The following is a 24383-nucleotide window of genomic DNA, read 5'->3' as shown; positions in this document are numbered from 1 at the left end:
ATTACATCGAGAAGAGGCATATATCCTCGCCCGAGAAGGTAGTGAGAAAACGTGGCATCCATCGCACCATAAATTCACCGCCGGTGAACGGTTGTTACGAAACAGAGCTCGGTCGGTTGCACGGACCGGACGAAGCCATGCGCCAAAGCGCGCACGGGGAAAACGTCCGAAATCAAATGAAAGGGCAGACCGGTTGACCCCAGCGAACGGGGCGCGCAATAACGACTCCGACAGGGAAGAAGAGGCGGCGCAAAATCGCGAGGAGGAACAGGGTGTCCATCCGAAGACAAAGTGCCGCAGCTGCCACATTGTCTACGGGCACGGGCTTCCTTCCATACACTTGGCGCGGGACGCGGTTAAACGTTTCTGCTGAACCGCGCCACGCGTGTGTTTGCGCGGTTAACAGTGAGTCGGTCTCTCGCTTCCTTTTAGAACTCGCCTTCACGCGAAAAGGTGACAGCGAGTAAAGGCAAGCAGGAATCGGCGCGTGCACGTGCCCGATGCATTCGCCGAGCTTAATAACGGCCCAAGGCCGGCTCGGCATTAAAAAAAAAACACAGCCAGCTTGCACAACGGTGCAAGCGTGATGTCACAGCACAGATGTGTTCGTCTCACTAAGGTAAACAAACGAGCGCCATAAAAGTCTCAGAGAACCATTTACCGCAGAAGCCCATGTGCAGATCAATCGCAAAGTGAAGTAATAAGTGCTTTACTTGTACAGTGCTTCCTGCAGTCTTCGTTTACGTCATCGTCCGCCGCCGCAGTCTTCGTCGAGGGCGCTCCCTCGGCGTTGAAGAACGGCACTACTTGTTCTTCTTAGCGACTCCATTCTCGCCTGACAGCGCGACGCGCTTCCTGATAAACCGCCTCTTTGAGCGTCCGGATTTTCCTTGGTCGCCCCATTCCCCATGTGCGTGGCACAGAGTCGGCGAGAGCTTTGCCGCCGCCGCAGTCACCGCCGCGGGTCCGAGTTTTACGAGCGTAGGTGGCTGACCCTAGCAACGCCGAGCGAGTAGCGTCAGAAGCAGAGGACAGTCGTTCTGTCGGCGACGCTGTTAACTCAAACGCCAAATCTCGGCAGTGACCACTACTTCATCACGCTGCAACTTCCCATGCGCAAGAGACCTGCACGCCGAGGAACGGCCAAACTGACCGACTGGCCATCCTTCCGGAAAGATAAAGCTGCACTGCCACCCATTCTTGAAAATCTCGCCGCTTGGACAGAGGCCCTAGAACAAAAAGCACAACAACACACTAAAGACATAACGTTAACCGATGACCATCCTGCAGCCGACACACACCTACTTCACATCTGGGAAGCCCGCAGAAGCCTTACCAAACGGTGGAAGCATCAAAGGCACAACAAGAAACTCCGGAAACGTATTGCCCTCCTCTCCCGCCAAGCACAAGAGTACGCAAACACGCTGTACAAGCAAAACTGGCACTCATTCTGCGACCAACTTAAAGGCACTCTAAGCACAAAGAAGACTTGGCACCTACTCCGGCACCTGCTAGACGGTGCCGATTCGCGTACTCAAAGCAATCACCAAATACAGCGACTCATACGCAACAGCTCCCTCCATCCCCGCGAGCTCCTCCACACCATCCAAACCAACCTTTTTGGCTCACCCACAACCCATCCTCCCGCCCCCACCCAGGCATATACTGGTTGCCCCAACTCTATTCTTGATGCCCCGTTTAGCATGGATGAGCTGCAGTCCATCCTCGCCAACCTCAAACGCAATACTGCACCAGGCAAGGATCGCATCACAAACCGCATCCTCCGCAACCTGGGTACTGCAGACTTAGAATCGCTGCTACAACTCTTTAATTATCACTGGGAAACGGGAACTCTACCAGAGCAATGGCGACATTCGGAGATAACACTTATTCCCAAACCGCACAAACCCATTTCGACAACATCACTCCGTCCTATCGCGTTGACCTCATGCATCGGAAAGTTGCTTGAACACCTGGTTCACCAACGACTTACAAACCACCTCGAAGAACACGACCTCTATCCCCTTACCATGTTTGGATTTCGACAAAAGCTGTCCACGCAAGATGTCCTTCTACAACTCAAGGAACAGGTGCTCGACCAGCTGAGCCGTACAACGCCGCGGGCCATCTTAGCCCTTGATGTAAAAGGAGCTTTTGATAATGTTACACACCAAGCAATTTTGGATAACCTCAACAGCACCAACTGTGGCCCCCGAACCTATAACTATGTCAAGGCATTTCTCAGCGAACGCACGGCAACCATCAAGCTCGGTTCACTCACCTCACCAACTCTCAACACGCCCCCCAATGGCACGCCTCAGGGGTCGGTAATCTCCCCCTTGCTCTTTAATATCGCTCTATTACAACTACCGGACAAACTAGCGAAGATACCCAACCTCCGACACGCATTATATGCGGATGATCTAACCCTCTGGACCACCTCTGGCTCCAGCGGCGAACAACAGGACGCTCTCCAACAAGCCGTGCACGAAACCATCTCCTACCTTCGTCCGAGAGGCCTCACCTGTGAACCAGCCAAATCCGCCCTCCTCATCCTCAGGGCACGGTCCAGAGGACTCGCTCTCCTACCCACCCCCGACCCTCAAGTAACTATATTAGGCCAACCAATACCCACAGTGCCTACTCTCCGGATCCTTGGAGTACCCTTTCATCATGACGGCACCGGAGCAGCACTCCTCCCGCAACTGCAGGCATCCATCACACAGCTGACTCACCTTATACGCAGGATACGCAGTAAAAATCACGGCCTCACGGAACCGGACACATGCCGATTAGTGCAAGCTCTCCTACTGAGCAGGATGACATACGCCACGCCGTATCTTAACCTTCAGCAGCACGAAACCACCAAGCTTGATGCCTTAATTCGCAAGGCCTACAAGGTGGCACTCAGCCTGCCCACCTATACATCAAATGATAAATTGCTAAAGCTGGGACTACATAACACCCTTGCTGAGCATATTGAGGCACAACGCGCCTCTCAACTGCGAAGGCTAGCGCTCACCCCAGCAGGCCGGGCAGTGCTCCAAGCGCTGGGTTGGCCATCACCGAATCATGTGGAGCAGCCCCAACGCCTCCCGCCCACCATCAGGACAAGACTGCGCGTGACTCCCATACAACAGCATATGCACCCCACCTACAACCGAGGCCGGCGGGAGGCACGAGTCCGTTACATGAATAAGAAATATGAAGCCGACCCTCAGGTTCGTTACACCGATGTCGCCCATGACCTAACATCCACTCGCACCACCCTTGTCGCTCTCCACTCCACAGGGCAGATTGCAACTGCGGCTACATACTGCTCATGCAAGGTCGACACTGCCGAAGCCCTAGCAATCGCCCACGCCGCAACAACCCACTCAGGCCTTCCCTCCCTAACAATCATCTCCGACTCCCAGCAGGCCTGCCGCCTCTACCAAGCAGGCCTTGCCCCACCCCAGGCCATCCCTCTCCTACAACGGTTGCCCGAAGATCTTACCATCACACTCATTTGGGCACCTGGTCACGCTGGACTCCCAGGGAACGAAGCAGCGCATGCTGCCGCCCGAGCGCTTCACTCCCGGGCATTCCCATCCAAGGAGCCGGCGAGCCGGACACCTCAGTTATCCTCACCTGACTTACTCACACCCCTCGACACCACTTCCAATGCCCTTCTATCTCACTATACCCACACACGAAGAACATACCCTCCTCCTCATCACACGCTCACCAACTACGAATGTTACACATACCGCCGACTACAAACTGGCACATTCTTCAATCACGCCATCCTACACCATATCGCCCCAACTATCTACCCTTCCCACTGCCAGCACTGCAATACCCCTCTCACCACTTACCATCTAGTATTCTCCTGCCCATACTCACCTAACCCCCTCCCCTCACCCTCCCTGGAGCAGTGGGAGACTGAGCTGACCAGCCCGGACCCAGCCCGCCAGCAGGCCCTGGTCTCCCGGGCTCTCCAGTCAGCGCGGTCACGAGGCCTTCTGGACTAAGGAGGCCTCCCACACCCCTTCCCCTTCCCCTGTTGCTCCAATAAACGTTCACCACCACCACCACCGACTGGCACGCGCGCTCGGTATTTTTCTTTTCTTTTTGCGAGCCCCTCACGCGACGCAAGCCCACGCTCAAGCCTGGATACGTACCTGGGACTATAGGCGCCTGTCCTGTTAGATTTTATTCCTTTCCTGTTTACTAAAAGACTCATCCTTTTGTTCCAACCTCTACTTCTGAACTTTTTTTCCTCGTGATTATGTGCTCTTTCTTCGTTCAAATGCTGAAGTTTCTAATTTACAGTTTTGTGAAGCGGGCGCTAGTCCTCCTTACGCCCGTTTCCTGGCGAATCAGTCCCCCACGTGGGTGTACGTGGGCTCGGCGTTTTCTCGGTATTTTTTTCTGCGAATGGACGGCGCAACCAAGCGCTTAAACAGCTCCGCTGTTAAGACAACAACAGCCCCTCCACCCAGTAAAGAGGACGGTCCAGCGAAGCCGGCGCTCTGCTGGGACCACCGCAGAAACCGAGTGGCTACCGAAAGGCGGATCCAGAAGACAGGCGGAGACCGACAACTTCATGGAGGGATGAGACAAGAAAATCGGGTTGCCAAAAATAAAATAAATAAAATAAAAATCTGGATTCGAACAGCGCAAAACCTACAGACAGGCTTTCGATGCATCTCGACGGAGTCGAGTCGCGAGACGTTCACGACAAAAATCCCGTGACCTCCAAATCAAATTCCAAAAAATCCAAAGACGTGCGGTACACCGACGCAGCCAGCTACCCAATGAGGTCAGCTATGGTCATCAGCGTTATTGATGAGGACATGCGAGAACGAACAACCGCGACAGTGAATACACCCCGTTCTTAGAAGCAGAGGAAACGGCTATAGCGCTAGCGATCACGTATGCCCTGCGAACCAAACACTTAACAGCAGCACCCGACTCACAATTCCTGTCGCAGCTTTAGCAAAGGCCGAATATCTAGAATCGCTCATCAAATACTGACCAAACATTCGCCCAGTCAACTCCGCACAACTTCAGTAATCTGATCAGCAGGACACAGCGCCCTGGACGGGAACGAACGAGCGCATGCATTAATTAGCCCGAGATACGGTTATCCGGGCCCCGCAGGGCGACCGGCCGTGCACAGTTCCAGCGCCAATCCCTTTGACACATCATGACATTTCTGCAACATTAGCGTTTAAGTGGCCGCTCTCTTCCTCCGAAGCATAAACGAAGAGGATTGATTGATTGTAGGGTTTAACGCGCCGACGCAACGCAACGCAGGCGATGAGGCGCGCCGTAGTGGAGGGCTCCGGATTCATTTTGACCACCTGGGGATCTTTAACGTGCGCCGAAATCTCGTACACACGGTCGTTTTTGCTTTTCGCCTCCGTCAGAAAAGCGGCCGCCGCGGCCGGGAATCGAGCCCGCGACCTCGTGCTCAGCAGCACAACGCCTTAGCCACTGAGTCACCGCGGCGGGTTAAACGAAGAGACCGTAGAATGGCGCCTGCTGCAGACACGTCCCCGAATCTCAACCTCCCGCACTCGATGTATACCCTGCTGTCTACCCGTCAAATCAATGCCCACTATGCGGGAGAGAAAAAGCTACTCTCTACAACGTCACATGGGCCTGTCTCGAAAATAAGACAGTGCCCGTGAACGACAATCCAACGATTGAACAATGGGAAGCCGTGCTGTCCAGCTCGGCCCTAGCTGGATGATCAGCGCAGACTGGTCGAGAGGGCCCGGGCGACAGCCAAAGCTACAGGGGCTCTGGAATGAGAGCTCCTCTCACTTGGGAAGAGAATGATCTATTTTTTTGCCGTTAATAAAGTTTTTCCTCCTCCTCGATAAGAAAACTGACGGACTACAACAAGGGTTGGGCATCGCATGCCATACGATGTTCCGTTCAGACCGCGACGCGAGCAGCAAACGAGGGCAAAAAAAGGGGGAAGGGGGGGGGGGTCTCTGGCAATTTATGCTTGTATGACTTGTACAACTTGCATAACGCTTGCTTTTCATGGACTGAAGGTGCTATTTTCTTCAGTTTTGTTGCAAATACTATGTAACACGTCTGTACATCGCTTGCTTTCATGAACAACGCCTCCTGGGCTTAGTCAACCTGCAGCTCGCAGCTTTTTGCCCAAGAGTCCGTCCTGCTGTTGTTCTGGAAAATAAAGGAAACAAACAAATCAATAAATCTAAAGGGAGCAGTGAAGTGTTGATTTGATTGTTTGCAAGGTTTAACGCGCCGACGCAACGCAGGCGATGAGGCGCGCCGTGGTGGAGGGCTCCAGACTATAAATTCTGACAGCCTGGGGATCTTTACAGTGCGCCGAAATCTCGTACACACGGGCGTTTTCACTTCTCGCCTTCACCAGAAAAGCGGCCGCAGCGGCCGGGAATCGAACCCGCGTCCTCGTACTCAGCAGCGCAACGCCTTAGCCACTGAGCCACCGCGTGCGGGTGTGCCGTAAAATGTCCCCCGTTCTTATAATGACGATTCACGGAGGCGCGTCTGAACCGATTCGCGCGAAAAGAACTAATCCAGGAGGAAGTGAGCAGCGACAAAAGCCTCAAAAAGTAGTTCAGGAAGATCGACCCAATTGTGACGCCGTTATCGACGTTTCGCACGCAAGGAAGTCAGCCCGCTCGGTCGGTTCCCACCAAAGGGATTCGTTCGCCCGCACGCTGTTGCAGTGCGGGAAATAAACCACAGCAGCAGCAGCAGAGCAGAACTGATATTGAAGCCCTTCTAAATGAACCCACCGGAAACAGCGGAGGCCTGCCGCCTTGCCCCCCGGTTGCCTCCACTTCCCCCCAGGCCACAAAGTGGCACCCGCGTGACGCGCATGTGAAAGCCGGGCCTCGAACGAGAACCAGAAGAGAACGGCCTGCAGCTCTGGAACTCTTCTGTAGACCGCCGCGGTGTCACTGGGGCCACACAAGCCACCTTGTTACTCTTCCCAAGCACGACAACCACTGCCAACAAGAGCTGCGAAACTGGAACGCCCGCAAAGTCGCACTTTTTCCCCAAAGCACGAATCTTATTATACAAGCGATCCTGCAGTGGAAGCGCGGCGCCAATTGCGTTACAACAGTCGCTTGTGTGACCGACCACAAGCTGCACGGGCTCTCTTGAAAGCGATGCTTTGTATTTACCGCTGCGGAGCGGTAAATACAAAGAAAAGTCACAGCGAAGACACTCGGGCTACGCGATCGGCCTGCGTGATAAGCAATAAAAAATAAGATAAGCAAGAAGCACGAAGAATCAGTCGCTGCGAAGAAAACGTGCATTGTGTTCAAACTGCGAGCGCACACTATTCTCCAAAGTTCAGACTCAAAATCCGCTGGAGCCATGTGCGCTGATTTAATCAAACAAGCATTTTAAACCGAAGTTTTTTTCGGCAATTTTTTTTTCTGGACAAAACGACACGAGTTAAGCGGGTGTGGGGGCATCAAAATGGGGAAAAAAAAAATACAGTCGGAGTGAGGAAGTGAAAGAAGGCAGGAAAGTGGGCTAAGTTTTTTCCAAATCATCCTTGGAACACGGTCACAAGAGAAATGTTGTTCACGCTATGTCGCGGTTTATTTTTCGTGCACATTGCGTTACATACAACGCGACGAATGAGTGCCCAAGAACGCTCGATTCCATAAATGCAACTACAACGCTGGAACTCCCACAATTCAGCTCTATATAGAGCGGGTAACACAGACAGTGCCTCACAATAAAGCCCTCGTTTATTGCTTTCTTCTTACCCGATGAATTAATGGAACGACACGCATGCCCGAAAAGAAACTACGCGAAATGTGTGCACCCCGTTTAAACGGAGCTTTTTCCCGCCGGTTCTGCCCCCGTATACCAGTCGTACAATAAACAACCGGCTTCGTATATCCCAACCGCACGCGCAACCTTGGCTACGGAGGCTTTTTTTCTGCTGGAAGTACTCATAGCCCAAGGCCACGTGTTTATATCGCCTTCAATTCTAGAAGACCGCAGATCTGCAAGACAGCGACACTCGGATGAGCGCGGGCATGAATTCCCTCTCTTCTCACCTGTCCGCCTCCCCGGTGGCTGAAGCTCACCGCGGCACATGCGCGCTGCATGCCCAATGGGGCACGCTTGTTTCCCCGTTGTTTCAGCTTTCAAATCACGCAGCTGGCGACATGCGCCCATAAAGACCGCCGGTACAACAGAGAGAAAGTGGATTAACCGCACCCCTTCTGTACACTTCCCCACCTTTTCTTCGCTTTTTCACAGGGCCGGGAAAATTATTGTTCAGCTAGGTTTTCAGATTGCGCAAGAACACGCTTACGACGTCTCGCGGTCCAACCAACAACGATCTGGTGGCCATCTCGGAGAAGCTTGTAAAGGCATTTGCAATCAGCTACAGGTCAATTGTACACACCACCGTGTCTATACATGCAGCAATCAGGCTTGCCGAAAGTGTGAGTTTCGCCAAGGACGATGGACTGCAGCGCGAGGAGTCATTCCTTGCGTCCGCTGAAGGATTCAGGCGTGGACGCGTGCTTGGATACAATGCACCAAGCCCTCGTAGCGTTCCACGGCTTGCACATTCTATTTGCGCGCAATATGAAAGAAAACAGCTTGGACAAGTGTGTGTGTGTGCACGTTCTGTACGCTGTGCGCGGCATGTCTCGCACGCCGTAGCGTGCAGAACATGCGTAGCAAGTGCACATTTTACCGTGCTCCCCACATCAGAGTCGACAATACGCATGTATTGGCCGCGAGGCCCACCACTGGAGAGGCCGGCGCTGCGATCGTTTTGACGTCACTTGTAGGATCACCGTTCCTATCTTGCTGCGTATTGGCTTGAAGCGCGTGACACTTCGCATAGGAAGCGCGTTCTACAAGTATTTTCGTGTTAATTTCCTTCGTGTGAAGTTAATTCTCAGTGCGTCAAGCACAGTTCGACCTAATGGTGACTGTATAACCGTGTCAACTGTGGTAGATTATCCGCAAACGCCATGAGCGTGGTGGTGTATTACGCATGCGACCGAAGCATAAGCAGCGGCTTGTTTCCCCGATCAACAATGCGGGCTACGACGATCGCCGAGTGAAGTTTCTAGGTTTCCCTTGTTTGCAAGAATGTATAAAGCAGGAAATCGTGAAGCGATAACTGCTCGCAGAAGCACACGCACCCGCCGTGCCTGCCCGCACAGCCGACGGTGCGGTTCGAACCGACGCAGGTCGCGGCAGCAACAACTTGTCGCCGCTTTTTAAAATCACACAAGTCGTGGAAAAGAAGTTCCAGATTGGTGAAAGTGGATGTTAGTGTGGTGAAAAATTCTGATAGGTAGTGTCATCAGCTGTGGTTTTCAAAGCGATGCTCAAATATCTGCCGCGATTTACGCCGACCGACCGCGGAGGTCGGTCCCGGCAGCGCCGGCCCGTTCACGCACGGTGCGGCGAGCGGCCGAAGGATGGCTATGCTTGCGCGCAAGAATCGGCCGAGGCCGTGAAGGTATCCTGATCGTCGATCGCTTCAACGGAAATCACCGCGCTTACAGAGTTCCCAGCGCGGTGAAACGTTCTGTTAGGGACTGTCACTCGCAACTCTAACTGCGATGAAATATCTGCTGCGGCGCCAAGCCTAAAGTTCCCAACATCCGATTACGTGCACGCGAAGCCGCGGCTGCGAGCTGTTGGCGAAGGCCCTCCCGTCGCGCACGCGCGTGTTGCGTTTGGGTTCCTCTAACTTCTTGGGGGCCCGCAACGCTCGGTTCTCCTATTCTAAATATCCCCATTACCCGAAACCATTAACGACGTGTTTCTCCTCGTACGCAGCCTCGCGTTCTGTGAGCAGTCGTGAGTTTCGAAATTGATGTTTGAGAAATGCCTGCTTACTGCAAACATACAAAACACGCTGCAATTATAAATTACCCCGCCGAGCACCTAATGAAAACTAAATATAGCCTTGTCCGAACCCGCTCGAAGGCGTTGAAAACTCGCGTTTATACCGTTCATACATTGCGGAGAAGTCGCGAAAAGTAAACATGAGCCGTGCAGAGTACAGGCTACGGCAGTGATCGTTAATCAAATCCGGGCATGACTATAAAAACATCGTAGGGGAAATAGGCACTGATTAAGCCAAACTGCAAACCATAACAATACTTCTAACTATGTGCGGCGAAGCAATCTGATCAGCGTTCTCACGTCATTCATTTACCAGGCAATACGAGCAGTTCGCGCGGTGAGATCATAAGTGAGCGACGCGTTTCCGTCGCTGTTACAAGGTGTTTGCTTGCACACACATGTCCCGTCACAAGTATTTCATAATGAATTTACAGCGTACTTTTCTCGGCATCAGTTGCATCGTCTTTGGCGTTAGCTGGCTGCGTATGTAAGAGTTGTGGGTCGCGATGGTAGCAACTACATAAACGCGTCGGTGTCGCCGGGAACAAGCGAGTCGCTGATTGCTTACCCGAATTATTTGGTTTACAGATAACGTTTTTGGTAATTTGCATCAAATCCACAAGAAGCGGGCGAGACAGTGGCCACAAAAAAAAAAAAAAAAAAACACGCTTCCGTATACGCCCGGGAAATCTGCTGTAGCAGACGACAAGACGACAACACGATTCGGCGTCCTACAAGTGACGTCACTCGTAGGTGGCGCCACGGTATGTCCTCGAGGCCAATAGGTAAGTCGGCTAGCACATATGGCGGGCGTACACGCCTCGAGCTTCGCGATCGCTGCGCCGCCTGCCGCCGCTGCTCCGCGGCGTTGACGGGATGTGCGCTGCGTGGCTGATAGGGGCTCGTGCAGTGGTTTGGTTCTGTTTCGCTTCTTTTCGCCTCTCCGAGCCCTAAAAAACTTGTTATGATGACGCCTATAATCAAAGAGTACGTTTAGGTCACTTAAAAAGCAGCTGCGTCTTCGTAGAGCACGCGATCGCCTGAAAGAGCCGACTGCAGGTACGCGGCGACGCGGTTCTGCACATGTCGCCGCTCTTCCGGCCGTCGGCGACGGTAGCAGCATATCCCCCCTGTCACCTCCAAATACGTCAGGCACAAATTAATTCTACTGTCGCCTCGTTTAGACCTGATACTGGCATAGGGAGAGGTTGGCTTCATTTTGCAGCGTGCACGGGCAACGAATGCGGCTTCGTTTCGAATATATTACGTCGTAGAAAAATATGTTTCGGGGATGTGATTAACCAATCCCGGACAATAACCTATGCCTTTTATAAGAATATAAACCATGCGAAAATGTTAAGTATATTCCAAGCCTGTACGTCGTTAAATATGCGCCCACACACGCCTTATAGCAAGAACAAAGGCAACCTAATATGAAACCACGGAAAAATACATGCTGTGCAAGTGCAGAAGAAACATAATAGCTCTAACGGAAATGAAAACAAAACACAGTGCAGCTTCTGACATGCTAAAGACGTTCGTCGAAACTTAAGCCAGGTAGGGCTCACTAGACCATACGCGAAATGCATTGCTTTTTCGCGAGACATGGGTGAGGGGTAGGGGTGGGGGACGCTGGTACAAATGCAGAGCGGAATCAAGCAATGAACGTTTTAGTAATCACACACACAAATGTCGCGTTCACTTTACTTTTGTTTTTCGACTTCAACGAACAGCTGATCGTTCGGCGGACGCATTTTTGAAAGTATACAGGACAAGCGATGAAAGGTGTCGTTGGAAGAGTGTGGTATGTGATAAGGCCCTCTGATTTCAGTTTCTCCTTTATTCTTCAGGCTCCCTGTGTGGTGTGACGATATTTCGAAGAAGCGTTTAGTCGCGGACGCGGATTATATTCTAAGCCCGTCTGCGCGGTGCTCGCACAGGATATACGTAGCAGATGAACGTTTGCGGGCGCTCCCATCACGACAAGACGACTTATAGTGTGCTGATCCCCGAGTATAATTCTGCATTATCCGTCGCACTTACGTTTAATATTCCCGAAATTAACACACACTGGCTTGTAAATGGTGGTGATCAATATATGAGGTATGATATTGGCAAACGTAACTGGCGTGCTGTCAGGTATCAGTGTTCCGCTGAATATGTAAGCGCACAAAACTCATTTACATTGTAGTGTATACCCGTAGCATGAATATCTGAGGAACCGGTGGTTACGGAGACGCTGCTAGTAAATTCAGGGTAGTGTAACTACAATCAGGTCCACGCATACGCCGGTTCCGCGACGCTGGCCTGTGACACACACCTGGCGCTTATACAGACCGAATATACCACACTAAACACACGTAAAAACACCCCATTTGCGAAAAGAGTGACTGCTCAAAATAAACATGGATTTCCAACGCCCGCAAACAATAAATCTCAGTCGTGAACATGCCGCAAAAGCAGCGGCGACAGTGAGGAGCAGGGCGGAGACTCCCACGCCTGCTTTCGAAACGGGCCGCTAGGGGGATTTCAGTGGCGCCCCTACAGGCCGCGCTCGAGGCGTATACGCTGAAACAGCGCTTGCACGGCCGCCGACTGCGGCACGCTTACTTGCGGAGGCTATCCGACAACCTTCCGCAAGCGTCTCACGGCCTTTCCTTCACCGTGTTTTCCATCATTGCTTATCTGATCACAAGCGCTATCCTGCCCCCATCAGTTCCACGACTACTTCCCCGGCCTTGATCCGAAGGAAACGCTCGATGCGCGCAACCAGGCTCAAGCAAACACCCAATTACGTATTTAGCGTATACGCGTAAACACTTCGCTTGCAAAGGACGGCAGCGCAAGAAGGAACTGTTTCCCGGTTCACAAGGTGGCAAAATTGTGCACATTATACGAGCAGAAGCTTTTTTCAAAAACCCTTTGCCCACGAACCGACGTGCAGTACTCAATTGTCATTGTCCCCATTCTCGCGCTTCGAGACCGCGACGGTATAAATGGCGGATCCAGGTACCACGATTTAGACAACCTTCGGAAATGGCACTACGTGTTATTCCCTGCTCTCCTCCCCATCATTCCACCGTATATCCTCTCCAATCCCTCCTCTCTCTCTTACCCTACTTCACTGACCACTTCGGATCCGCCTCTGGAAAACGACAAAGGTTCAGGCGACAGTTTCGGGAGTTGCGAGACACTATCCATTCCTGCCACCATGTATACCCCACGATTACGGTTACAGTTCATGAGTTTTTTTTTTCTTTATACCCCCCCACCAAAGTTGGGAGCAATGCGGGGTATGGCGTAGTGAAACGGGAGAGTACGAAGCGTAGCTAAGGAGCCGGTCCAGAGGCTTATTAAGCGAGTCACTGGCATCATTTTCTTTTTCATTTAATTAAAACGGACGACGCCTGCAGCTCGCAGCGCAGAGAACTTGCAACGTAAACGCGAATTAACGGCTGGGCGCGGTACACGGAACGACCAGGAAGGCATTGTTTCGACGATACTCCCGTCCCGTCCTACCCACTGTAAAGGCAGCGCCGGAACGGCGTAGGAAAACCTGATCTTAAGAAGGAGCTAAATGCAAATTACGTTATTTACGCAAGGGTAAATAAACACGGGCTACCACTGTACGCTGCAGATTTCTATCGCGGCGAGTTTCTGCCACCACCCCCCCAGCCAAGGAACGCCGTCACGGCCACTTCAGTTCATAAAAAAAGAGGTGGTGAGAGACCTCGGAATACAGTATACAACCCATTACACAACGTGACGCCACAGTGTGGCCTCTGCCACTGCACGCTGCCGACCGAGAACCACATCGCGGCAGCAGCAGCAGCCACGCGAGATACCCAGTGCAACTTAGCCGTAACCATAGCGCGCGCTCCAGACCTTCCAGGGAGGCGCCCTTCGCGATACACGGCGCAGGGTAACGAGCCCACGCGAGTTCCCATTGTCTCCCTACAGGCGAAAGAGAGACATACATATTCCGCGAAAGCCAGCCCACGACTCCGAATGAGCGGTGTATAAACCCCCCTCGCACGTGACGTCGCGGGGCCCTGCAAAACAAGAAGCCGTTTTAATTAGACGCCCCAAAGATGTCCCCGCCGCGACAGCCTCGAAGAGAGGTCGTCGCCGAGCGCCAACAGCCTCGCTTCCTCCCTATCGCAAAGCCGTGCATGCAGGGCTCCGAATGCCCCAGTTCTGTGAAGATGTTTACGCGACCCTGGACTGCGCTGCCGGAGGCAACACACAGGCCGTGCATGCCCGGAATTTTGCCAGAATATTTTTAGGGGCGAAGCTCCGAAAGCCATGGGTCTGTCCATCCCTTGTGTCTCGTGGTACGTGACCGCCGCATGCTTTCGGAGATGTCGCAAAATGGGCCGCGTTGCACGCGCAAGAACCAGCTGCAACCGGCAGCGCAAACTCGGCACCGGGAGCACGAGCTTGTCTGTGTTCGCTAACGGAGGCGCGAGCGCACGTGCACTGCGAGGGGGAGATCACGCAAGAGATCACGCCACGAACGCAGGCAGTCGTTCTCGGAGATCGAACGAGACGCAAGGACCTTTGCTCGTTTCCTCTCGTCTTGTTCGGGCACAAGTTCGCCCTAAATATCTCGTCTAGAAAGTCGCGCTTAAACAGCGCGTCGGCAGCTTCGGGCTGAGCTCGCTTGATGCGTTTTGCAGCCGCCTCGCGAGCTCTCACTGCATCGGGGTTTGCCTGCCGATACGAGCGCTTGCTTGCAGCCTCACGAACCCTACAACAGCAACAACAAACGAACAAGAACAAAATAAAAGAACAAAATAAAAGTTGATTTGTACAACGTACGCACACAGTCTTACGTCTTTCTTAATGATGTAATGGGCGAACTTTCACGGGAGAGTTACGGTTACCGATGATCTCCCCCTCTCGAGCTTCGCCCCACTTATCATCATTCATTCCATGGATATGGCGTGATTTTTTCCCTACCTATAGTACGTCGCAGGGGCTGGTGCCAGTCGAGGACCCAGTGCCCGATGAAACAACTGTGCTTTGTTCTCTCCGATCGAACCACAACTATTGATAATGATCTCATGCCGTGTGCTCTTATCCACTTTTTCCGTCAAAGAAGGCTACGCTGCAAGTGGTACACAATATACAGTCGAGTGCCCGCTATTCGCCGTCACGTGCGTTAATAGGCCCCCGTGTAAGGCACACCCTGCACAGACGAGTTCGCGATGGAGTGCATAGCGAAGACCACCGGTTCACGTGGTCCTTCCTGACGCTTGCTTCCTTCACGGCTGCGCAACGAGATCGTGCGGAACTTCTCGACCCCCCGAATTCGGCACGCATCAAGATGCCCGCAAAGCGCGACGGGGCCACGTCAAGAGGTGAATGAAAGAGTCAGGAAGCTCGCATACAACGTTCCAGGATATATGATAAGCTGGTTAAGGCCCGGCATGCTTGCTTGCACCAAGCCCCCCGCCAGTCCGCTCGCTCGCGTGCACGCGTGCACACACGTATACTCTGCGCGCTTCGGGAGCCTGCACTTCCTTCAAGATTCCTGCAGGCGCGAGCGCGCGACAGGCTCCGGCGTTTGCCAAAGGCTCCCTTGTGTGCGACGCTGCGTTGTCCTCTCGGAAAGAAGGCAAACAGGGCTTCTGACGAAACAGAACGCGAGGCGCAAACACTCTAGTCACTGCCGACGACGAACGCGGTCCTTCCGCGAGGACCGCGGAGTCTGGCTGCAGTCCAGCCCTGCCGTTCGGTTCTCCGCGTCCTGTCGGCCGCTCCAACCTCACACACCATCTCCCATATCTTGCTCCTGTAGCAAGCCAAGGCGGCATACAGAACCAACGGGTCGATTTGCGGTTGGTGGCCGACTCGAATAGCATTTCTCGCTTCCAGAAGGCTGCAAACTGAGTTCAATTGGCTGTCGACAAGCAATAGGTCACGTTACAAGCAATCTCCGACACCAAAACGGACGGAAAAGTAATTCATGTACGGGGCTGAAGTCGATGCTCTTGCTTCGGCTACGACATCAAATACTCTACAGTCTGCAGGCACTGTCGGGCTAGCTCGATTGTTTGCAGTTAGGACTCAGGTTGCTTTTAAGCTGCAAGCTGTACGGTCAACAGGATTGGAACGGCCCGTGTGCCAGGGGCAAAGAAAGAACTTTTCGACGAGGGGAAAAAATAAGCTACTTCAGGCGGAACTAAAAGTTTGAAGACACCAACACAACACCGACCGAACACTTCCGAACATTCCGAGAAAAGGAAGAAAGCAAGCCTCGGGAGAAAACTTACTCGATAGAACTCAATTCGAACACTGTGCCCCCGCGCAGCCCCGATAAGATACCAAAACAAGCGTCGGCTCACGTCTCAAACTTCCTACGGTTCAGAAATGCACTCACACTAACAAAACGGGGCATTCTTTGCGAACTTACACGGGCGTCGCGGCATGCAATAAAGTGATAACATCAGCGTTAGCCCTCGCATTTGCCGCAGCGGTTTTCTACCACTGCACACGCATTCAAATCATTTACTTTTTTTTTTTTTTACAGCGACAGAAAAGGGTTCTCCCTCTGCTCAGCGTGTTTGTCACGTCACCATGTATGCATACGCATGCATCGCCACTGTCTTGGCGCACGGTCGTCGCCTGAGTCACTGCGCATGTGTCGCAGAGCACAGATGAGGAAAGCAAAATGTTTTTGTCAGTTTTTAAGTCAGGATATCAACGGGGGTCGAACTCGGGCCTTCCCACTCTCGGGGTGGGAATGGAAACCACCCCGCCACTTTCGCCGATAACAAGGTACAAATGTGGATCTTCTATTATAGCTTTAAGGTTCAATTTCAAGGCCCCGAGAGGGGAATAGCAATTCGCCACGACTTGTAGATTTCCCCGTAACCTAAAAAGAGCCGTTGCTGGTTCAGGCGCGCCCACACGGGGGATTTATATCCATACGGGTATCGACAAACATCTACACGTGAGATCGACTAGTAACTGACCAGAAATACCTGGAAGGACATCTGGCTCACACACGTGCGCATGTGAGTCTATGGCCCATCCCCATAGAGTATTTTCGTTTTGAACGGACACTTTTAAAGGGACGGGCAACCGATTTTTGTGGAGTATATGTTCTCTAGCTCGAATGAAAGCCCGGTAACCGCAAGCAATTTATAAAAAAATTGGAGGAAATAATTTTAATTTGGCACTAAACTTTCCGAAATCTCAAAGGTAACAATTCGTATAGTGTACAAACGTGACACTAGATTACGTGTCCTGGTCACGTGACATGCAAACCTTGCAGCCACTGAAACTGCTGAAACGCTTATTCACTTGTTGAAAACATTTTAACACAAGTGTTTGTATAAGCTTAAGTTGTATATGTATTTAAATATTCTTTTGAAATTTTGAGACACGCCACCCGCCGCCGCTGGGTTGCTCTCAGTGAGGCTAACTGAACCTCCATGTCAAGAATCAACAGCAACGTTACAGACACAGCGAAGGTGCCTCCTGCTTGTGTTGCACGTTGTTCCACGATTCTGCTTGAGTCACGGGCGTTCCTTCTATCGAAATATTTGTTTTCAGTTTCCAAAAACGCCAACGGCAGCCCAAAAAGGGGAGGGGAAGCCAGGGCGCCGGGAGAGAATCGAACTGCCGACCTCCACAGCATAAAGCCAGCATTCTACCTCTCGTCCATCCCACCAAAAGCGCCTTCGTGCAAATTAGAGTATATGTAGCTGGATGCTTCTGGTGAGAAAAAAAAAAAAAAAACACGAAAGAATAAGCAAGCTTACAATTTCAGTTTTTTTAGCTGGGAATTTTTTTTTTAATATCGCTTTTCATCTCGCATACAGACAAAAAATTACGCTGCCGCGCTACCGTATGCCACGGTTTCCAGCCTTTTTGGGAGGACACGTACGCCTCGTGGATCTAAAAAATTCGATTGAAAAAGTTCTAGGGCGCTATCAGCAAAACCGTTTCGCGTTAAGGTGTTTTAAGGGATGCTCATTTGGGCTAGAAAGTATATACTCGACGAAAATCGGTTGTATGTCTTTTGAAGACCAGACCCATCGAATAGCTAACCATAAAGTGACACTCTATATTGTGAACAACCCAGGCAACTGGTTGGAATGGTAGGAAAGGCGATAACAATGGATAACATTCACGCCATCTAACTGCTCTCTTTCAGGCTTTCTGCGTGCACTGCGCCGCAAGAGGCCAGCCATGGCGCGAGCTATTAGTAATGCAGACTGGTAATGGAAAGGAAACAGACACGCGGAAAGCCTCCTGCCTGGCATCAGTAATGAAATACTAGAACAGGAGGGTAAATTTTACCATCTTGGACGAATTTCGAACGCTGATGGAAAACACGACCGAGAAATCTGGTGTAGAATTATTAGAGTTATAGCAGAGCGGACAACCGATCCGGTACAGTACCTGGTAGAAGACCAGCGCTATTGCGCGTACGCATAGGAGGCAGAACCGGTTCCGCGCATGCGCAGGTGTGCCGGGACCGGTTCTCCGCTCAGCTATGACTCTCTATTGTGGGCTGGGGTGCTTTCGCGGCAACCACTCCGAAGCAATGAACAGTGGGTCATACGAGACGTCCTCGTCCTGCAGTGATCATAAACAGCGCTCGCATGGTCATAAACAGCGCAACTTCTCCTCCCTCTTCCGCTCAATGATTGATCGCTCTGCGAACAGAACGCTCCCGCAAACTTTCCACAAACCCTGCTCCGGGTCACCTCCAACGCTCGCTCCCATAGCTCACTGTCCAGACTGTTCTGGCTAGCCCCTTCGTGCTAGCTGGCACCCAGCCGCTACGCATGCATATTTTGCACGCAAAATACACGTTTTCCTTATACGAGTTCGGCGGCGAACACGCGCCAAGCAACAGGCGATGCAAAACCACACCCAGAGGGGGGGCCGGCGGGCCCTCTGATCGGGCCACGCAACCCTGCAGTCGCGACGACGATGGCACGGCGCGCCCCAGCCCCAACTCTAATCCCCGAAAACGGGGTCAATTTCCGCTGACCATCGACTCCAAATCGGAGGCAGACGAGGGCGCACGAACTACAGTGCCGGTAACCACTATCGCATTCCGAACGCGACCCGCTTTTTCCCAGATGGACAGCACCAATTTATCCGGCTTTGGTCTGAGGCGAAAAGAGAGAAAGCAAAGAAAAGCCCCTCGCGACCGGTAGCCGCCGCATTCCCACACACGAGCTGTCGGCCGCTCGCGGCGATCACTCTCGGTCAGATCGCCGCCGCTCCTTCCTCCTCTCGCTCCCTTCCTCGCGAGGGTCCTTGCACCGGCAGCACCAGTAGTGTTGTGCAAATTGCATCACGCCCGTCGCCGCGTAATACCCCCCCGCCCAAGGAATGCGCGCTGGAGAAAGGCGTGCCGAAACGTCGCCGAACGAAGCCACTTATCTCCCCGTGGCTTCGCACGCATCTGTCACTCAGCAACAAGCCGGGACCTCCGGACCGCCGCCGCGGATACGTTCGCGTGACGGGTTAATTAAACGGCGCGGGTGCGCCATTCGCAGATTCAGCAACATTCCGCCAAATTATGCTGACGGCAACACCGCTGAGCGCCTTTTTAGCGGGGCGCAGCATTTCCAGATCTGCTCGGTCAGCACGTTAACATACGCACGCAGAGCGTATCCATATATCATCGGCAACCAGTTGACATCAGGCGCGCGAATCTTGTTCTTCCTAAGGCACACCAGCACCTTGACACTAAATGCTGAGACATCGACAAGCTTCATAGTCGCAAGATTCAGCGATTGGAAATTGCGCCCACTGATCGTTTTTTTTTTTTTTTTTTTTTTTGTTCCAGCGATACCGTTACAGCTCTCGTTCACTGCAATACGGCCCAGTGCCAAGAAGTGATAGAGTCTTCGGTCCCCCGCAAGTAAAGAGCTAGCGCGAACGCTGAGAAAAAGAGCTGCGCACAACTTGTGAATTCAGCCTTAGCAATAGGGTCAGACGAGCACCATTCGTGCAAGCCGGCGAACGTTGCCCAAAAATGTTCCTGGCCGCGTTAAGTCGACTTTCCGGAGTGAGCCTCCCACCGGGCGACGCGTCTTGAGCTGGCAGTGATGACCGTCCGGAGTCGCAGAAGAGAGGCAGGGTGCCCGCACCCCTGCAACTCAGCTTTCGGAAAGGGGGGAGGGGTCTTCCCAGAGTGGGCATACCGCTACAGGGCGACGACGCTGCGGCAGCGCCCGTTGCCGCCGGCCACGTCGCCGCTGGGGGGGAGACGGACGGGACGAGAGCGAGCGGGAACGCGCCAAGGTTGCCTCCTCGTCGCGGCCGGCCAGTTCTTCCGCGCAGACCAGCGCGGACGACCGCCGAAGCACCGGAGGCCAAAGACGCCGCCGAGGACCCACCGAGAAGAGGACAGCATGTAACGCGCACGGCCCCGCTTTCTTCGTTCGCTCCCTACTCGCCGCCGTGTGCGTGTTTGTGTATGTGTGTGTGACGATTGCGCTACAACGCCGGACAAACAAAACACGCTGCTCGCAGCCGGCGTGCCTCTGGATACTGACTGGTCCCGAGTCCTCCAGCAAACAGGTGAGCGGACAGCGACGAAAAATGCGCGGAAACCACATTCGGCACGCCCCGTGCAGTGTTCCGACTCGCACACCACCCCGGGATTGTTCTACGGAAGTCTGTGCGGACGCTGCCTTACAGCCGTTGACAACGGTCTTGTCGCTCGCTCGTACACACCGCTGGACACGCACACCGCAGCCTTCCAACCTTCTTGCAGTCATCGCTGCATCAGCCTATCGAGAGGGGTTAGCGGTGCAGCCACGGTTTAAGTGATCGGTTCTTGAGGTGTTGTCACGCGGCGAAAACCAATGGGGCGACGCGATTTTGCGCTATGTCCCTCTTTGACGAGCTTCCCTGGACCTACGGTCTTTTATACTCCGGTGGAAGTTGCGGAGACACAGCTCTGTCCCGCAAGGTCTTTCTTGCGGAATAGCTGGAAAACGGTCGACCGACTCTTCCCGATTATTCCGTTCACGACGCGGGTGGCACAATTCACCAACATTGGCAGGCCAAAAGTGCACTCGACCTCTCTCGCTTCTGACTCGTCAGGCGTGTACTCTTCGCTAAACCACGCACCCGGGTACACGCTCGTTCGGGCCACAGCAAAAGCGCGCGCGTTAGGGACAAGCGGATAAACTAGCGGAGATAATTGTTTTCCAAGGCCAGGGTTGTAGTTTTTTGTTATTGCTGTTCGTTTGATGCGCGAAGCATTGCTTGGCGAAGCCCCGCAAGTGTTTCAGCTTTGCATTTTTTTTTTTTTTTTTGCGAGCTCGCGATGAGACTTCTGTGTGCCAACTACAAGCGAAGAGTATAACACCCCTACCAAATCGCCCTACGCTCGAGTGAGGAAAAGAACACGCGTGCCAGCTTTTTTCATTGCGTTGGAAACCTCGGGCACATTCAGTGCAAAAATTCTCGCAAGCAACCGATACGCAAGAATCTGTAAATTTGCACTTTTGTTTTCGGTGCTATTTTCAACACGTAATGTGTGGTTTTATTTAGTTTTCGTATACGGTGGCTCAGTGGCTAAGGTGCTGCGCTGCTGAGCACGAGGTCGCGGGTTCGATTCCCGGCCGCGGCGGCCGCTTTTCTGTTGGAGCCGAAAAGCAAAAACGCCCGTGTACGAGATTTCGGCGCACGTGAAAGATCCCCAGGTGGTCAAAATTAATCCGGAGCCTTCCACTACGGCGCGCCTCATCGCCTGCGTTGCGTCGGCGCGTTAAACCCTTCAATCAATCAGTTTTCGTATACGGTTGCAGAAAGCGGTTGAAACTATCGCTGTAACGCGAAGACGTTAAACCAAACTACCAGTGCGAAATTTCGTTTGGCTGGTTGGGTTATACAAGTACCTACAATCGTAGTTTGAAAATGCTGCTCACTGATCGCAAAAGAGACGCCAATTTACTCTACGCGACAGCCATACTGTGGAAATTACATCTCCTTTGGCTGCTACACTTAGTGTAGCCGTCTAGGGCTAAGCTGGGAATGTTGCAAACCTCAAAAGAGCTCGATTGCATACCTTAACTCCAAGACAATGCCATGGTTTTAAGCTTCCCCGCACTGCACTCGATTGACCTATCGACGCCGCCGGCCAAGCGGATTCGGCGAATGACAGCAACGTGCGCGCTATTTGAATCCAAAATGTGACTTGCCCTGCGGCACTGCTCAGTTCGGAACGTTACGCTAGCATTGAGCTATGCCGCAGCTCGGATCGAACTTGTGAGTCGAGTCGTACACGTTCGACATCGTTGCTGGCTGCATGGATGTGACAATCGGGTGAATTGTGGTGAAGTTGAACCGCAGGGTGTTGATGAATTCTCGAAGGAATTTCTTGTAACTTTTCAGAGTTAAAATCCCCGCTGCGTCTCTTGATATCAAGCTTAGTCATCGGAAAGCAGGGCGGGGAAAGCTTGGTTCGTACGTGGCCTTCAAAAGCGTAAACAGCGCGGGAAACCCGGATGAGGACGGAAAGTAGGCCCAAGTTTCGAATTATCACGCGGGAACAAGGTTAGGCCGAGAGGGAGGAAGCAACACAACGGCCTCCTCGCCTCCTTCTACGCTAAATCCGTCGGTGTACCGCGCCAGGACACAAAGATCTGATCGGTAAACGAAAACGCTTACAAGAAGCCACAGCCCTGATCGTGTCGTCTACGTCTTCCGAATGTGACACCAAACAGCGTCCATATTTACTGAAAAGAACGTTCCGGGAACAGTCATACTGAACAGTTCTCACGGTCGCCAAATGGTTTAAGTGCCTACATGTGTCCACTACGACGCGTCTCATAGCCAAGCTTCGAAAGGTAACAACAGTGGTTCGTATACACAAAGCTTCAATGTTAAGCATGGTTCGAATGAAGCAGAAAGTTGACCACGAACGGATGCTTTTGCTCGACCTCTGTACAGTTTAATTCAAGCGCGGACGGACCTGTCTTTTTTTTTTTTTTTTTTCCTCGTTACGCTGAGCAACCGTACCCTGGGGACATGGTCGGACTTTTTAGGCACGAGGTTTTTCTGGGTATGTAAGCGGGTTTGAATCTCCCCTGCCATCCTCCTTTTTTCGTGCGTTAATTCCAAACATCAACGCGTCATGATCATACGTCACGTGTACATCGATTGACTGATCGATTAGTTTTATAGCGTCATCAGCGTACCAAAGTGATGACATGTGGAACCTCGCCACGAGCTTCCATAAATCAGGATTAGATACTGCCCCCACAATTTTTGCAGTCTTAAGCAGCGTGCTTTCCTTTCGCCACATATGTAACAGTGGAAGTGCTCACTTGTCTCTGACGAAGACAGTCACCGCAGAGCTTGTCCAGTTTGTTGTTCTCGAGAAAACCTCTTCTAAGCATTTCGGCCTCTCTTTTTGTGTGTGCGTGTGTGTGTGGGGGAAGGATCATTTGTGAAAAAAAAAATAGAATTTTTTCTCTACTGATGGTTTTGAGCGCAGTTGTGGTCCTCTAATTAATCCTGGAGGTACAGTAGGCTGCCAACTGACAAGTTTGCGGCCTACGCCTCCGGACGTCCGACCAATGCTTATCTGTGAGGTATACACTATATAGCTGTGATGCATACATTTCTGGCCCCACATGAAGCCCACAGCGCTCGTAACACAATTTGGTCAGGATGAGCTCGATGTGAAGGCTAGCTAGCCCCTTGTGATCCCCAAGCGAGAACCGAGCGCGATCGATAGAGCAGAGCAATCCGCCCACAACTGGGCCACTGATCCTGCCACGCACGCGATCCCCGTATGGACATCGGCATTTGTTTGCGGCAAATGGAGCCATTTACCGGCACTCTGCGGCGTCTCGCTACGACCGTTCCTCGGGCAAAACTCGTTGCCCTGCCTCACATCATCCGCACAGGTGTCCTTTGTCCCTCCTTGTTGTCGCAAGGAGGAGGAACAAAAGACGACGCCCGTACGTACTCCAGGATTGCTCCAGGACACGTCGCCCTGCGCAGTCCCCGAAGCAACGCTATAGAATTCTGAAGAGAAGTAGCGGGTAGAAGTCCACGACGGCCGGTTGAAGCAGAGTGCTCGAATTCGCCGCCCCCCCCCCTTCTGCGTGCGAAGCGAGAGCAAAAAAGGAGACGCGCAGCAAACTGCCGCGTAGTTTTCCACGCGGCGCCTACGTTTTCCGCGCCCATCTTCGTCGAACTAGCGCTGTCCGCCACGGCCTCCTTCCTCGAGCTTCCACATAAGTGTCGGCGGAAAAACAGGGCCTGGGCGCACAATGGCTTGTCGCCGGCTGGTATTGTGATGATGCGCGCTGGCGCAAGGTCGCGCCAACTGGTCCACAGGCGACGACCGTTGGAGCGGAGGGCGGGACTTGCACGCGAGGCATCGCGACAGCATCGTTCTGCACCCAGCCGAGCTACGGCGACGTAGAAGAGACCTCTTTTAGGTCACTTTAGCCGAGCTACAGCGACGCGCGGACAGGGTTAATCGC

At 52.7% G+C, this 24383-nt stretch overlaps 1 protein-coding gene across 6 annotated transcripts in view; it reads left to right on the top strand.

The window, feature by feature from the left end:
• LOC144169217 (G-protein coupled receptor Mth2-like) overlaps positions 1–24383 on the top strand; it is a 44476-nt gene that overhangs the window by 12574 nt on the left and 7519 nt on the right. For 3 of the 6 annotated variants that reach the window (XM_077698260.1, XM_077698258.1, XM_077698259.1), the window contains exon 1: positions 19825–20454. The exons of 2 other annotated variants lie outside the window; for them this stretch is intronic. The gene's annotated coding sequence lies outside the window, so the exon portion shown is untranslated. Of the gene's footprint in view, positions 1–19823; positions 20455–24383 lie in introns of those variants that run through there. One more of the 6 variants, XM_077698263.1, reaches the window with a different exon arrangement.

This window comes from Haemaphysalis longicornis, unplaced genomic scaffold (genome assembly GCF_048455015.1).
Source record: "Haemaphysalis longicornis isolate Haplotype H1 unplaced genomic scaffold, Haemaphysalis longicornis Haplotype H1 scaffold_2, whole genome shotgun sequence".
NCBI lineage: Eukaryota > Metazoa > Arthropoda > Arachnida > Ixodida > Ixodidae > Haemaphysalis > Haemaphysalis longicornis.
Note: the sequence above shows the minus strand (reverse complement) of the source record. Positions and strands in the feature narration are given on the sequence as shown.